This window comes from Doryrhamphus excisus, unplaced genomic scaffold, assembly GCF_030265055.1.
Source record: "Doryrhamphus excisus isolate RoL2022-K1 unplaced genomic scaffold, RoL_Dexc_1.0 HiC_scaffold_25, whole genome shotgun sequence".
NCBI classification, from domain to species: domain Eukaryota; kingdom Metazoa; phylum Chordata; class Actinopteri; order Syngnathiformes; family Syngnathidae; genus Doryrhamphus; species Doryrhamphus excisus.
In genome coordinates this window covers 747,501-757,500 of record NW_026652243.1, presented here as the reverse complement: position 1 = coordinate 757,500, position 10,000 = coordinate 747,501, and the positions used below count along the sequence as shown (strand labels likewise).

The window sequence follows — 10,000 nt, the reverse complement described above, 5'->3', positions numbered from 1 at the left end:
AGCGTCCGAGATCGGGCGTTTTCAGGGTAGTATGGCCGTAAGCTGCCAGATCAAATGAAAAGATCCTATTTGAAGGCGACGCAGGCCAAACTAGACTCCAGCAAAAAGTGTCAAACAGCGCCCTCTGCTGTCAGGCAAGAGCAGAAACCATATAAAGCTTACAGCACCTGGTATTCCCAGGCGGTCTCCCATCCAAGTACTAACCAGGCCCGCCCCTGCTTAGCTTCCGAGATCGGACGAGATCGGGCTTTTTCAGGATAGTATGGCCGTAAGCTGCCAGATCAACTGAAAAGATCCTATTTGAAGGCGACGCAGGCCAAACTAGGCTCTGGCAAAAAGTGTCAAACAGCGCCTTTTGCTGTCAGGCAAGAGCAGAAACCATAAAAAGCTTACAGCACCTGGTATTCCCAGGCGGTCTCCCATCCAAGTACTAACCAGGTCCGCCCCTGCTTAGCTTCCGAGATCGGACGAGATCGGGCTTTTTCAGGGTAGTATGTCCGTAAGCTGCCAGGTCAACTGAAAAGATCCTATTTGAAGGCGACGCAGGCCAAACTAGACTCCAGCAAAAAGTGTCAAACAGCGCCCTCTGCTGTCAGGAAAGAGCAGAAACCATAAAAAGCTTACAGCACCTGGTATTCCCAGGCGGTCTCCCATCCAAGCACTAACGAGGCCCGCCCCTGCTTAGCTTCCGAGATCGGACGAGATCAGGCGTTTTAAGGGTAGTATGGCCGTAAGCTGCCAGGTCAACTGAAAAGATCCTATTTGAAGGTGACGCAGGCCAAACTAGACTCCAGCAAAAAGGGTTAAACAGCGCCCTCTGCTGTCAGGCAAGAGCAGAAACCATAAAAAGCTTACAGCACCTGGTATTCCCAGGCGGTCTCCCATCCAAGTACTAACCAGGCCCGCCCCTGCTTAGCTTCCGAGATCGGATGAGATCGGGCGTTTTCAGGGTAGTATGGCTGTAAGCTGCCAAGGCAACTGAAAAGATCCTATTTGAAGGCGACGCAGGCCAAACTAGACTCCAGCAAAAAGTGTCAAACAGCGCCCTCTGCAGTCAGGCAAGAGCAGAAACCATAAAAAGCTTACAGCACCTGGTATTCCCAGGCGGTCTCCCATCCAAGTACTAACCAGGCCCACCCCTGTTTAGCTTACGAGATCGGACGAGATCGGGCATTTTCAGGGTAGTATGGCCGTAAGCTGCCAGGTCAACTGAAAAGATCCTATTTGAAGGCGACGCAGGCCAAACTAGACTCTGGCAAAAAGTGTCAAACAGCCCCCTTTGCTGTCAGGCAAGAGCAGAAACCATAAAAAGCTTACAGCACCTGGTATTCCCAGGCGGTCCCCCATCCAAGTACTAACCAGGCCCGCCCCTGCTTAGCGTCCGAGATCGGGCGTTTTCAGGGTAGTATGGCCGTAAGCTGCCAGATCAACTGAAAAGATCCTATTTGAAGGCGACGCAGGCCAAACTAGACTCTGGCAAAAAGTGTCAAACAGCGCCCTCTGCTGTCAGGCAAGAGCAGAAACCATAAAAAGCTTACAGCACCTGGTATTCCCAGGCGGTCTCCCATCCAAGTACTAACCAGGCCCGCCCCTGCTTAGCGTCCGAGATCGGGCGTTTTCAGGGTAGTTTGGCCGTAAGCTGCCAGGTCAACTGAAAAGATCCTATTTGAAGGCGACGCAGACCAAACTAGACTCCAGCAAAAAGTGTCAAACAGCGCCCTCTGCTGTCAGGCAAGAGCAGAAACCATAAAAAGCTTACAGCACCTGGTATTCCCAGGCGGTCTCCCATCCAAGTACTAACCAGGTCCGCCCCTGCTTAGCTTCCGAGATCGGACGAGATCGGGCTTTTTCAGGGTAGTATGTCCGTAAGCTGCCAGGTCAACTGAAAATATCCTATTTGAAGGTGACGCAGGCCAAACTAGACTCCAGCAAAAAGGGTCAAACAGCGCCCTCTGCTGTCAGGCAAGAGCAGAAACCATAAAAAGCTTACAGCACCTGGTATTCCCAGGCGGTCTCCCATCCAAGTACTAACCAGGCCCGCCCCTGCTTAGCTTCCGAGATCGGACGAGATCGGGCGTTTTCAGGGTAGTATGGCCGTAAGCTGCCAGGTCAACTGAAAAGATCCTATTTGAAGGTGACGCAGGCCAAACTAGACTCTGGCAAAAAGTGTCAAACAGCGCCCTTTGCTGTCAGGCAAGAGCAGAAACCATAAAAAGCTTACAGCACCTGGTATTCCCAGGCGGTCTCCCATCCAAGTACTAACCAGGCCCGCCCCTGCTTAGCGTCCGAGATCGGGCGTTTTCAGGGTAGTTTGGCCGTAAGCTGCCAGGTCAACTGAAAAGATCCTATTTGAAGGCGACGCAGACCAAACTAGACTCCAGCAAAAAGTGTCAAACAGCGCCCTCTGCTGTCAGGCAAGAGCAGAAACCATAAAAAGCTTACAGCACCTGGTATTCCCAGGCGGTCTCCCATCCAAGTACTAACCAGGCCCACCCCTGCTTAGCTTCCGAGATCGGACGAGATCGGGCCTTTTCAGGGTAGTATGGCCGTAAGCTGCCAGGGCAACTGAAAAGATCCTATTTGAAGGCGACGCAGGCCAAACTAGACTCCAGCAAAAAGTGTCAAACAGCGCCCTCTGCTTTCAGGCAAGAGCAGAAACCATAAAAAGCTTACAGCACCTGGTATTCCCAGGCGGTCTCCCATCCAAGTACTAACCAGGCCCGCCCCTGCTTAGCTTCCGAGATCGGATGAGATCGGGCGTTTTCAGGGTAGTATGGCCGTAAGCTGCCAAGGCAACTGAAAAGATCCTATTTGAAGGCGACGCAGGCCAAACTAGACTCCAGCAAAAAGTGTCAAACAGCGCCCTCTGCTGTCAGTCAAGAGCAGAAACCATAAAAAGCTTACAGCACCTGGTATTCCCAGGCGGTCTCCCATCCAAGTACTAACCAGGCCCGCCCCTGCTTAGCTTCCGAGATCGGATGAGATCGGGCGTTTTCAGGGTAGTATGGCTGTAAGCTGCCAAGGCAACTGAAAAGATCCTATTTGAAGGCAACGCAGGCCAAACTAGACTCCAGCAAAAAGTGTCAAACAGCGCCCTTTGCTGTCAGGCAAGAGCAGAAACCATAAAAAGCTTACAGCACCTGGTATTCCCAGGCGGTCTCCCATCCAAGTACTAACCAGGCCCGCCCCTGCTTAGCGTCCGAGATCGGGCGTTTTCAGGGTAGTATGGCCGTAAGCTGCCAGATCAACTGAAAAGATCCTATTTGAAGGCGACGCAGGCCAAACTAGACTCCAGCAAAAAGTGTCAAACAGCGCCCTCTGCTGTCAGGAAAGAGCAGAAACCATAAAAAGCTTACAGCACCTGGTATTCCCAGGCGGTCTCCCATCCAAGTACTAAACAGGCCCGCCCCTGCTTAGCTTCCGAGATCGGACGAGATCGGGCGTTTTCAGGGTAGTATGGCCGTAAGCTGCCAGGGCAACTGAAAAGATCCTATTTGAAGGCGACGCAGGCCAAACTAGACTCCAGCAAAAAGTGTCAAACAGCGCCCTTTGCTGTCAGGCAAGAGCAGAAACCATAAAAAGCTTACAGCACCTGGTATTCCCAGGCGGTCTCCCATCCAAGTACTAACCAGGCCCGCCCCTGCTTAGCGTCCGAGATCGGGCGTTTTCAGGGTAGTATGGCCGTAAGCTGCCAGATCAACTGAAAAGATCCTATTTGAAGGCGACGCAGGCCAAACTAGACTCCAGCAAAAAGTGTCAAACAGCGCCCTCTGCTGTCAGGAAAGAGCAGAAACCATAAAAAGCTTACAGCACCTGGTATTCCCAGGCGGTCTCCCATCCAAGTACAAACCAGGCCCGCCCCTGCTTAGCTTCCGAGATCGGACGAGATCGGGCGTTTTCAGGGTAGTATGGCCGTAAGCTGCCAGGTCAACTGAAAAGATCCTATTTGAAGGTGACGCAGGCCAAACTAGACTCTGGCAAAAAGTGTCAAACAGCGCCCTTTGCTGTCAGGCAAGAGCAGAAACCATAAAAAGCTTACAGCACCTGGTATTCCCAGGCGGTCTCCCATCCAAGTACCAACCAGGCCCGCCCCTGCTTAGCGTCCGAGATCGGGCGTTTTCAGGGTAGTATGGCCGTAAGCTGCCAGATCAAATGAAAAGATCCTATTTGAAGGCGACGCAGGCCAAACTAGACTCCAGCAAAAAGTGTCAAACAGCGCCCTCTGCTGTCAGGCAAGAGCAGAAACCATATAAAGCTTACAGCACCTGGTATTCCCAGGCGGTCTCCCATCCAAGTACTAACCAGGCCCGCCCCTGCTTAGCTTCCGAGATCGGACGAGATCGGGCTTTTTCAGGATAGTATGGCCGTAAGCTGCCAGATCAACTGAAAAGATCCTATTTGAAGGCGACGCAGGCCAAACTAGGCTCTGGCAAAAAGTGTCAAACAGCGCCTTTTGCTGTCAGGCAAGAGCAGAAACCATAAAAAGCTTACAGCACCTGGTATTCCCAGGCGGTCTCCCATCCAAGTACTAACCAGGTCCGCCCCTGCTTAGCTTCCGAGATCGGACGAGATCGGGCTTTTTCAGGGTAGTATGTCCGTAAGCTGCCAGGTCAACTGAAAAGATCCTATTTGAAGGCGACGCAGGCCAAACTAGACTCCAGCAAAAAGTGTCAAACAGCGCCCTCTGCTGTCAGGAAAGAGCAGAAACCATAAAAAGCTTACAGCACCTGGTATTCCCAGGCGGTCTCCCATCCAAGCACTAACGAGGCCCGCCCTGCTTAGCTTCCGAGATCGGACGAGATCAGGCGTTTTAAGGGTAGTATGGCCGTACGCTGCCAGGTCAACTGAAAAGATCCTATTTGAAGGTGACGCAGGCCAAACTAGACTCCAGCAAAAAGGGTCAAACAGCGCCCTCTGCTGTCAGGCAAGAGCAGAAACCATAAAAAGCTTACAGCACCTGGTATTCCCAGGCGGTCTCCCATCCAAGTACTAACCAGGCCCGCCCCTGCTTAGCTTCCGAGATCGGATGAGATCGGGCGTTTTCAGGGTAGTATGGCTGTAAGCTGCCAAGGCAACTGAAAAGATCCTATTTGAAGGCGACGCAGGCCAAACTAGACTCCAGCAAAAAGTGTCAAACAGCGCCCTCTGCAGTCAGGCAAGAGCAGAAACCATAAAAAGCTTACAGCACCTGGTATTCCCAGGCGGTCTCCCATCCAAGTACTAACCAGGCCCACCCCTGTTTAGCTTACGAGATCGGACGAGATCGGGCATTTTCAGGGTAGTATGGCCGTAAGCTGCCAGGTCAACTGAAAAGATCCTATTTGAAGGCGACGCAGGCCAAACTAGACTCTGGCAAAAAGTGTCAAACAGCCCCCTTTGCTGTCAGGCAAGAGCAGAAACCATAAAAAGCTTACAGCACCTGGTATTCCCAGGCGGTCCCCCATCCAAGTACTAACCAGGCCCGCCCCTGCTTAGCGTCCGAGATCGGGCGTTTTCAGGGTAGTATGGCCGTAAGCTGCCAGATCAACTGAAAAGATCCTATTTGAAGGCGACGCAGGCCAAACTAGACTCCAGCAAAAAGTGTCAAACAGCGCCCTCTGCTGTCAGGCAAGAGCAGAAACCATAAAAAGCTTACAGCACCTGGTATTCCCAGGCGGTCTCCCATCCAAGTACTAACCAGGCCCACCCCTGCTTAGCTTCCGAGATCGGACGAGATCGGGCGTTTTCAGGGTAGTATGGCCGTAAGCTGCCAGGGCAACTGAAAAGATCCTATTTGAAGGCGACGCAGGCCAAACTAGACTCCAGCAAAAAGTGTCAAACAGCGCCCTCTGCTTTCAGGCAAGAGCAGAAACCATAAAAAGCTTACAGCACCTGGTATTCCCAGGCGGTCTCCCATCCAAGTACTAACCAGGCCCGCCCCTGCTTAGCTTCCGAGATCGGATGAGATCGGGCGTTTTCAGGGTAGTATGGCCGTAAGCTGCCAAGGCAACTGAAAAGATCCTATTTGAAGGCGACGCAGGCCAAACTAGACTCCAGCAAAAAGTGTCAAACAGCGCCCTCTGCTGTCAGTCAAGAGCAGAAACCATAAAAAGCTTACAGCACCTGGTATTCCCAGGCGGTCTCCCATCCAAGTACTAACCAGGCCCGCCCCTGCTTAGCGTCCGAGATCGGGCGTTTTCAGGGTAGTATGGCCGTAAGCTGCCAGATCAACTGAAAAGATCCTATTTGAAGGCGACGCAGGCCAAACTAGACTCCAGCAAAAAGTGTCAAACAGCGCCCTCTGCTGTCAGGAAAGAGCAGAAACCATAAAAAGCTTACAGCACCTGGTATTCCCAGGCGGTCTCCCATCCTAGCACTAACCAGGCCCGCCCCTGCTTAGCTTCCGAGATCGGACGAGATCAGGCGTTTTAAGGGTAGTATGGCCGTAAGCTGCCAGGTCAACTGAAAAGATCCTATTTGAAGGTGACGCAGGCCAAACTAGACTCCAGCAAAAAGGGTCAAACAACGCCCTCTGCTGTCAGGCAAGAGCAGAAACCATAAAAAGCTTACAGCACCTGGTATTCCCAGGCGGTCTCCCATCCAAGTACTAACCAGGCCCGCCCCTGCTTAGCTTCCGAGATCGGACGAGATCAGGCGTTTTAAGGGTAGTATGGCCGTAAGCTGCCAGGTCAACTGAAAAGATCCTATTTGAAGGTGACGCAGGCCAAACTAGACTCCAGCAAAAAGTGTCAAATAGCGCCCTCTGCTGTCAGGCATGAGCAGAAACCATAAAAGGCTTACAGCACCTGGTATTCCCAGGCGGCCTCCCATCCAAGTACTAACCAGGCCCGCCCCTGCTTAGCTTCCGAGATCGGACGAGATCAGGCGTTTTAAGGGTAGTATGGCCGTAAGCTGCCAGGTCAACTGAAAAGATCCTATTTGAAGGTGACACAGGCCAAACTAGACTCCAGCAAAAAGTGTCAAACAGCGCCCTCTGCTGTCAGGCAAGAACAGAAACCAAAAAAAGCTTTCAGCACCTGGTATTCCCAGGCGGTCTCCCATCCAAGTACTAACCAGGCCCGCCCCTGCTTAGCTTCCGAGATCGGACGAGATCGGGCGTTTTCAGGGTAGTATGGCCGTAAGCTGCCAGGTCAACTGAAAAGATCCTATTTGAAGGTGACGCAGGCCAAACTAGACTCTGGCAAAAAGTGTCAAACAGCGCCCTTTGCTGTCAGGCAAGAGCAGAAACCATAAAAAGCTTACAGCACCTGGTATTCCCAGGCGGTCTCCCATCCAAGTACTAACCAGGCCCGCCCCTGCTTAGCGTCCGAGATCGGGCGTTTTCAGGGTAGTTTGGCCGTAAGCTGCCAGGTCAACTGAAAAGATCCTATTTGAAGGCGACGCAGACCAAACTAGACTCCAGCAAAAAGTGTCAAACAGCGCCCTCTGCTGTCAGGCAAGAGCAGAAACCATAAAAAGCTTACAGCACCTGGTATTCCCAGGCGGTCTCCCATCCAAGTACTAACCAGGCCCGCCCCTGCTTAGCTTCCGAGATCGGATGAGATCGGGCGTTTTCAGGGTAGTATGGCTGTAAGCTGCCAAGGCAACTGAAAAGATCCTATTTGAAGGCGACGCAGGCCAAACTAGACTCCAGCAAAAAGTGTCAAACAGCGCCCTTTGCTGTCAGGCAAGAGCAGAAACCATAAAAAGCTTACAGCACCTGGTATTCCCAGGCGGTCTCCCATCCAAGTACTAACCAGGCCCGCCCCTGCTTAGCGTCCGAGATCGGGCGTTTTCAGGGTAGTATGGCCGTAAGCTGCCAGATCAACTGAAAAGATCCTATTTGAAGGCGACGCAGGCCAAACTAGACTCCAGCAAAAAGTGTCAAACAGCGCCCTCTGCTGTCAGGAAAGAGCAGAAACCATAAAAAGCTTACAGCACCTGGTATTCCCAGGCGGTCTCCCATCCAAGTACAAACCAGGCCCGCCCCTGCTTCGCTTCCGAGATCGGACGAGATCGGGCGTTTTCAGGGTAGTATGGCCGTAAGCTGCCAGGTCAACTGAAAAGATCCTATTTGAAGGCGACGCAGGCCAAACTAGACTCCAGCAAAAAGTGTCAAACAGCGCCCTCTGCTGTCAGGCAAGAACAGAAACCATAAAAAGCTTTCAGCACCTGGTATTCCCAGGCGGTCTCCCATCCAAGTACTAACCAGGCCCGCCCCTGCTTAGCTTCCGAGATCGGACGAGATCAGGCGTTTTAAGGGTAGTATGGCCGTAAGCTGCCAGGTCAACTGAAAAGATCCTATTTGAAGGTGACGCAGGCCAAACTAGACTCCAGCAAAAAGTGTCAAATAGCGCCCTCTGCTGTCAGGCATGAGCAGAAACCATAAAAGGCTTACAGCACCTGGTATTCCCAGGCGGTCTCCCATCCAAGTACTAACCAGGCCCGCCCCTGCTTAGCTTCCGAGATCGGACGAGATCAGGCGTTTTAAGGGTAGTATGGCCGTAAGCTGCCAGGTCAACTGAAAAGATCCTATTTGAAGGTGACACAGGCCAAACTAGACTCCAGCAAAAAGTGTCAAACAGCGCCCTCTGCTGTCAGGCAAGAACAGAAACCAAAAAAAGCTTTCAGCACCTGGTATTCCCAGGCGGTCTCCCATCCAAGTACTAACCAGGCCCGCCCCTGCTTAGCTTCCGAGATCGGACGAGATCGGGCGTTTTCAGGGTAGTATGGCCGTAAGCTGCCAGGTCAACTGAAAAGATCCTATTTGAAGGTGACGCAGGCCAAACTAGACTCTGGCAAAAAGTGTCAAACAGCGCCCTTTGCTGTCAGGCAAGAGCAGAAACCATAAAAAGCTTACAGCACCTGGTATTCCCAGGCGGTCTCCCATCCAAGTACTAACCAGGCCCGCCCCTGCTTAGCGTCCGAGATCGGGCGTTTTCAGGGTAGTTTGGCCGTAAGCTGCCAGGTCAACTGAAAAGATCCTATTTGAAGGCGACGCAGACCAAACTAGACTCCAGCAAAAAGTGTCAAACAGCGCCCTCTGCTGTCAGGCAAGAGCAGAAACCATAAAAAGCTTACAGCACCTGGTATTCCCAGGCGGTCTCCCATCCAAGTACTAAACAGGCCCGCCCCTGCTTAGCTTCCGAGATCGGACGAGATCGGGCGTTTTCAGGGTAGTATGGCCGTAAGCTGCCAGGGCAACTGAAAAGATCCTATTTGAAGGCGACGCAGGCCAAACTAGACTCCAGCAAAAAGTGTCAAACAGCGCCCTTTGCTGTCAGGCAAGAGCAGAAACCATAAAAAGCTTACAGCACCTGGTATTCCCAGGCGGTCTCCCATCCAAGTACTAACCAGGCCCGACCCTGCTTAGCGTCCGAGATCGGGCGTTTTCAGGGTAGTATGGCCGTAAGCTGCCAGATCAACTGAAAAGATCCTATTTGAAGGCGACGCAGGCCAAACTAGACTCCAGCAAAAAGTGTCAAACAGCGCCCTCTGCTGTCAGGAAAGAGCAGAAACCATAAAAAGCTTACAGCACCTGGTATTCCCAGGCGGTCTCCCACCCAAGTACAAACCAGGCCCGCCCCTGCTTAGCTTCCGAGATCGGACGAGATCGGGCGTTTTCAGGGTAGTATGGCCGTAAGCTGCCAGGTCAACTGAAAAGATCCTATTTGAAGGTGACGCAGGCCAAACTAGACTCTGGCAAAAAGTGTCAAACAGCGCCCTTTGCTGTCAGGCAAGAGCAGAAACCATAAAAAGCTTACAGCACCTGGTATTCCCAGGCGGTCTCCCATCCAAGTACCAACCAGGCCCGCCCCTGCTTAGCGTCCGAGATCGGGCGTTTTCAGGGTAGTATGGCCGTAAGCTGCCAGATCAAATGAAAAGATCCTATTTGAAGGCGACGCAGGCCAAACTAGACTCCAGCAAAAAGTGTCAAACAGCGCCCTCTGCTGTCAGGCAAGAGCAGAAACCATATAAAGCTTACAGCACCTGGTATTCCCAGGCGGTCTCCCATCCAAGT

General features: G+C 52.3%; 30 non-coding genes and 15 pseudogenes across 30 annotated transcripts in view; all 45 read right to left on the bottom strand.

Annotated features, from left to right (window-relative positions):
• The window catches only part of LOC131113409 (5S ribosomal RNA), a 109-nt pseudogene extending 66 nt beyond the window's left edge, over positions 1–43 (bottom strand).
• Positions 44–155: 112 nt separating this feature from the next.
• LOC131117394 (5S ribosomal RNA) lies at positions 156–274 on the bottom strand. The gene has a single exon (XR_009124613.1). It is a non-coding gene; the product is annotated as a 5S ribosomal RNA (ribosomal RNA).
• A 112-nt stretch (positions 275–386) lies between these two features.
• Positions 387–505, bottom strand: LOC131118634 (5S ribosomal RNA). Its single transcript, XR_009125794.1, has one exon. It is a non-coding gene; the product is annotated as a 5S ribosomal RNA (ribosomal RNA).
• Positions 506–617: 112 nt separating this feature from the next.
• On the bottom strand, positions 618–736 carry LOC131111592 (5S ribosomal RNA). Its single transcript, XR_009121291.1, has one exon. It is a non-coding gene; the product is annotated as a 5S ribosomal RNA (ribosomal RNA).
• A 112-nt stretch (positions 737–848) lies between these two features.
• Positions 849–967, bottom strand: LOC131117014 (5S ribosomal RNA). The gene has a single exon (XR_009124245.1). It is a non-coding gene; the product is annotated as a 5S ribosomal RNA (ribosomal RNA).
• A 112-nt stretch (positions 968–1,079) lies between these two features.
• On the bottom strand, positions 1,080–1,198 carry LOC131117621 (5S ribosomal RNA). The gene has a single exon (XR_009124833.1). It is a non-coding gene; the product is annotated as a 5S ribosomal RNA (ribosomal RNA).
• Positions 1,199–1,310: 112 nt separating this feature from the next.
• LOC131112646 (5S ribosomal RNA) lies at positions 1,311–1,419 on the bottom strand (annotated as a pseudogene).
• Positions 1,420–1,531: 112 nt separating this feature from the next.
• On the bottom strand, positions 1,532–1,640 carry LOC131113222 (5S ribosomal RNA; annotated as a pseudogene).
• Positions 1,641–1,752: 112 nt separating this feature from the next.
• LOC131118633 (5S ribosomal RNA) lies at positions 1,753–1,871 on the bottom strand. The gene has a single exon (XR_009125793.1). It is a non-coding gene; the product is annotated as a 5S ribosomal RNA (ribosomal RNA).
• Positions 1,872–1,983: 112 nt separating this feature from the next.
• Positions 1,984–2,102, bottom strand: LOC131114665 (5S ribosomal RNA). Its single transcript, XR_009121969.1, has one exon. It is a non-coding gene; the product is annotated as a 5S ribosomal RNA (ribosomal RNA).
• Positions 2,103–2,214: 112 nt separating this feature from the next.
• Positions 2,215–2,323, bottom strand: LOC131113221 (5S ribosomal RNA; annotated as a pseudogene).
• Positions 2,324–2,435: 112 nt separating this feature from the next.
• On the bottom strand, positions 2,436–2,554 carry LOC131116344 (5S ribosomal RNA). The gene has a single exon (XR_009123595.1). It is a non-coding gene; the product is annotated as a 5S ribosomal RNA (ribosomal RNA).
• A 112-nt stretch (positions 2,555–2,666) lies between these two features.
• Positions 2,667–2,785, bottom strand: LOC131114900 (5S ribosomal RNA). The gene has a single exon (XR_009122197.1). It is a non-coding gene; the product is annotated as a 5S ribosomal RNA (ribosomal RNA).
• A 112-nt stretch (positions 2,786–2,897) lies between these two features.
• Positions 2,898–3,016, bottom strand: LOC131117002 (5S ribosomal RNA). The gene has a single exon (XR_009124232.1). It is a non-coding gene; the product is annotated as a 5S ribosomal RNA (ribosomal RNA).
• Positions 3,017–3,128: 112 nt separating this feature from the next.
• On the bottom strand, positions 3,129–3,237 carry LOC131112583 (5S ribosomal RNA; annotated as a pseudogene).
• A 112-nt stretch (positions 3,238–3,349) lies between these two features.
• LOC131115801 (5S ribosomal RNA) lies at positions 3,350–3,468 on the bottom strand. The gene has a single exon (XR_009123070.1). It is a non-coding gene; the product is annotated as a 5S ribosomal RNA (ribosomal RNA).
• A 112-nt stretch (positions 3,469–3,580) lies between these two features.
• On the bottom strand, positions 3,581–3,689 carry LOC131112582 (5S ribosomal RNA; annotated as a pseudogene).
• Positions 3,690–3,801: 112 nt separating this feature from the next.
• On the bottom strand, positions 3,802–3,920 carry LOC131115773 (5S ribosomal RNA). The gene has a single exon (XR_009123044.1). It is a non-coding gene; the product is annotated as a 5S ribosomal RNA (ribosomal RNA).
• A 112-nt stretch (positions 3,921–4,032) lies between these two features.
• Positions 4,033–4,141, bottom strand: LOC131113408 (5S ribosomal RNA; annotated as a pseudogene).
• Positions 4,142–4,253: 112 nt separating this feature from the next.
• Positions 4,254–4,372, bottom strand: LOC131117392 (5S ribosomal RNA). Its single transcript, XR_009124611.1, has one exon. It is a non-coding gene; the product is annotated as a 5S ribosomal RNA (ribosomal RNA).
• Positions 4,373–4,484: 112 nt separating this feature from the next.
• On the bottom strand, positions 4,485–4,603 carry LOC131118632 (5S ribosomal RNA). The gene has a single exon (XR_009125792.1). It is a non-coding gene; the product is annotated as a 5S ribosomal RNA (ribosomal RNA).
• A 112-nt stretch (positions 4,604–4,715) lies between these two features.
• LOC131113509 (5S ribosomal RNA) lies at positions 4,716–4,833 on the bottom strand (annotated as a pseudogene).
• Positions 4,834–4,945: 112 nt separating this feature from the next.
• On the bottom strand, positions 4,946–5,064 carry LOC131116991 (5S ribosomal RNA). Its single transcript, XR_009124221.1, has one exon. It is a non-coding gene; the product is annotated as a 5S ribosomal RNA (ribosomal RNA).
• A 112-nt stretch (positions 5,065–5,176) lies between these two features.
• LOC131117620 (5S ribosomal RNA) lies at positions 5,177–5,295 on the bottom strand. Its single transcript, XR_009124832.1, has one exon. It is a non-coding gene; the product is annotated as a 5S ribosomal RNA (ribosomal RNA).
• A 112-nt stretch (positions 5,296–5,407) lies between these two features.
• On the bottom strand, positions 5,408–5,516 carry LOC131112645 (5S ribosomal RNA; annotated as a pseudogene).
• A 112-nt stretch (positions 5,517–5,628) lies between these two features.
• Positions 5,629–5,747, bottom strand: LOC131115574 (5S ribosomal RNA). The gene has a single exon (XR_009122852.1). It is a non-coding gene; the product is annotated as a 5S ribosomal RNA (ribosomal RNA).
• Positions 5,748–5,859: 112 nt separating this feature from the next.
• On the bottom strand, positions 5,860–5,978 carry LOC131114889 (5S ribosomal RNA). Its single transcript, XR_009122186.1, has one exon. It is a non-coding gene; the product is annotated as a 5S ribosomal RNA (ribosomal RNA).
• A 112-nt stretch (positions 5,979–6,090) lies between these two features.
• On the bottom strand, positions 6,091–6,199 carry LOC131112580 (5S ribosomal RNA; annotated as a pseudogene).
• Positions 6,200–6,311: 112 nt separating this feature from the next.
• LOC131117924 (5S ribosomal RNA) lies at positions 6,312–6,430 on the bottom strand. Its single transcript, XR_009125126.1, has one exon. It is a non-coding gene; the product is annotated as a 5S ribosomal RNA (ribosomal RNA).
• A 112-nt stretch (positions 6,431–6,542) lies between these two features.
• On the bottom strand, positions 6,543–6,661 carry LOC131116475 (5S ribosomal RNA). The gene has a single exon (XR_009123722.1). It is a non-coding gene; the product is annotated as a 5S ribosomal RNA (ribosomal RNA).
• A 112-nt stretch (positions 6,662–6,773) lies between these two features.
• Positions 6,774–6,892, bottom strand: LOC131117523 (5S ribosomal RNA). The gene has a single exon (XR_009124737.1). It is a non-coding gene; the product is annotated as a 5S ribosomal RNA (ribosomal RNA).
• Positions 6,893–7,004: 112 nt separating this feature from the next.
• On the bottom strand, positions 7,005–7,123 carry LOC131116403 (5S ribosomal RNA). Its single transcript, XR_009123652.1, has one exon. It is a non-coding gene; the product is annotated as a 5S ribosomal RNA (ribosomal RNA).
• A 112-nt stretch (positions 7,124–7,235) lies between these two features.
• LOC131113220 (5S ribosomal RNA) lies at positions 7,236–7,344 on the bottom strand (annotated as a pseudogene).
• Positions 7,345–7,456: 112 nt separating this feature from the next.
• Positions 7,457–7,575, bottom strand: LOC131116980 (5S ribosomal RNA). The gene has a single exon (XR_009124210.1). It is a non-coding gene; the product is annotated as a 5S ribosomal RNA (ribosomal RNA).
• A 112-nt stretch (positions 7,576–7,687) lies between these two features.
• LOC131112579 (5S ribosomal RNA) lies at positions 7,688–7,796 on the bottom strand (annotated as a pseudogene).
• Positions 7,797–7,908: 112 nt separating this feature from the next.
• LOC131116421 (5S ribosomal RNA) lies at positions 7,909–8,027 on the bottom strand. Its single transcript, XR_009123669.1, has one exon. It is a non-coding gene; the product is annotated as a 5S ribosomal RNA (ribosomal RNA).
• Positions 8,028–8,139: 112 nt separating this feature from the next.
• On the bottom strand, positions 8,140–8,258 carry LOC131118003 (5S ribosomal RNA). Its single transcript, XR_009125199.1, has one exon. It is a non-coding gene; the product is annotated as a 5S ribosomal RNA (ribosomal RNA).
• A 112-nt stretch (positions 8,259–8,370) lies between these two features.
• LOC131116259 (5S ribosomal RNA) lies at positions 8,371–8,489 on the bottom strand. Its single transcript, XR_009123514.1, has one exon. It is a non-coding gene; the product is annotated as a 5S ribosomal RNA (ribosomal RNA).
• A 112-nt stretch (positions 8,490–8,601) lies between these two features.
• Positions 8,602–8,720, bottom strand: LOC131116402 (5S ribosomal RNA). Its single transcript, XR_009123651.1, has one exon. It is a non-coding gene; the product is annotated as a 5S ribosomal RNA (ribosomal RNA).
• Positions 8,721–8,832: 112 nt separating this feature from the next.
• On the bottom strand, positions 8,833–8,941 carry LOC131113218 (5S ribosomal RNA; annotated as a pseudogene).
• A 112-nt stretch (positions 8,942–9,053) lies between these two features.
• Positions 9,054–9,172, bottom strand: LOC131115800 (5S ribosomal RNA). The gene has a single exon (XR_009123069.1). It is a non-coding gene; the product is annotated as a 5S ribosomal RNA (ribosomal RNA).
• A 112-nt stretch (positions 9,173–9,284) lies between these two features.
• Positions 9,285–9,393, bottom strand: LOC131112007 (5S ribosomal RNA; annotated as a pseudogene).
• Positions 9,394–9,505: 112 nt separating this feature from the next.
• On the bottom strand, positions 9,506–9,624 carry LOC131116033 (5S ribosomal RNA). The gene has a single exon (XR_009123297.1). It is a non-coding gene; the product is annotated as a 5S ribosomal RNA (ribosomal RNA).
• A 112-nt stretch (positions 9,625–9,736) lies between these two features.
• LOC131113407 (5S ribosomal RNA) lies at positions 9,737–9,845 on the bottom strand (annotated as a pseudogene).
• Positions 9,846–9,957: 112 nt separating this feature from the next.
• LOC131117391 (5S ribosomal RNA) overlaps positions 9,958–10,000 on the bottom strand; it is a 119-nt gene continuing 76 nt past the window's right edge. Inside the window, exon 1 of the ribosomal RNA XR_009124610.1 lies at positions 9,958–10,000. This exon is cut by the window's right edge and continues 76 nt beyond it. This is a non-coding gene — a ribosomal RNA (5S ribosomal RNA).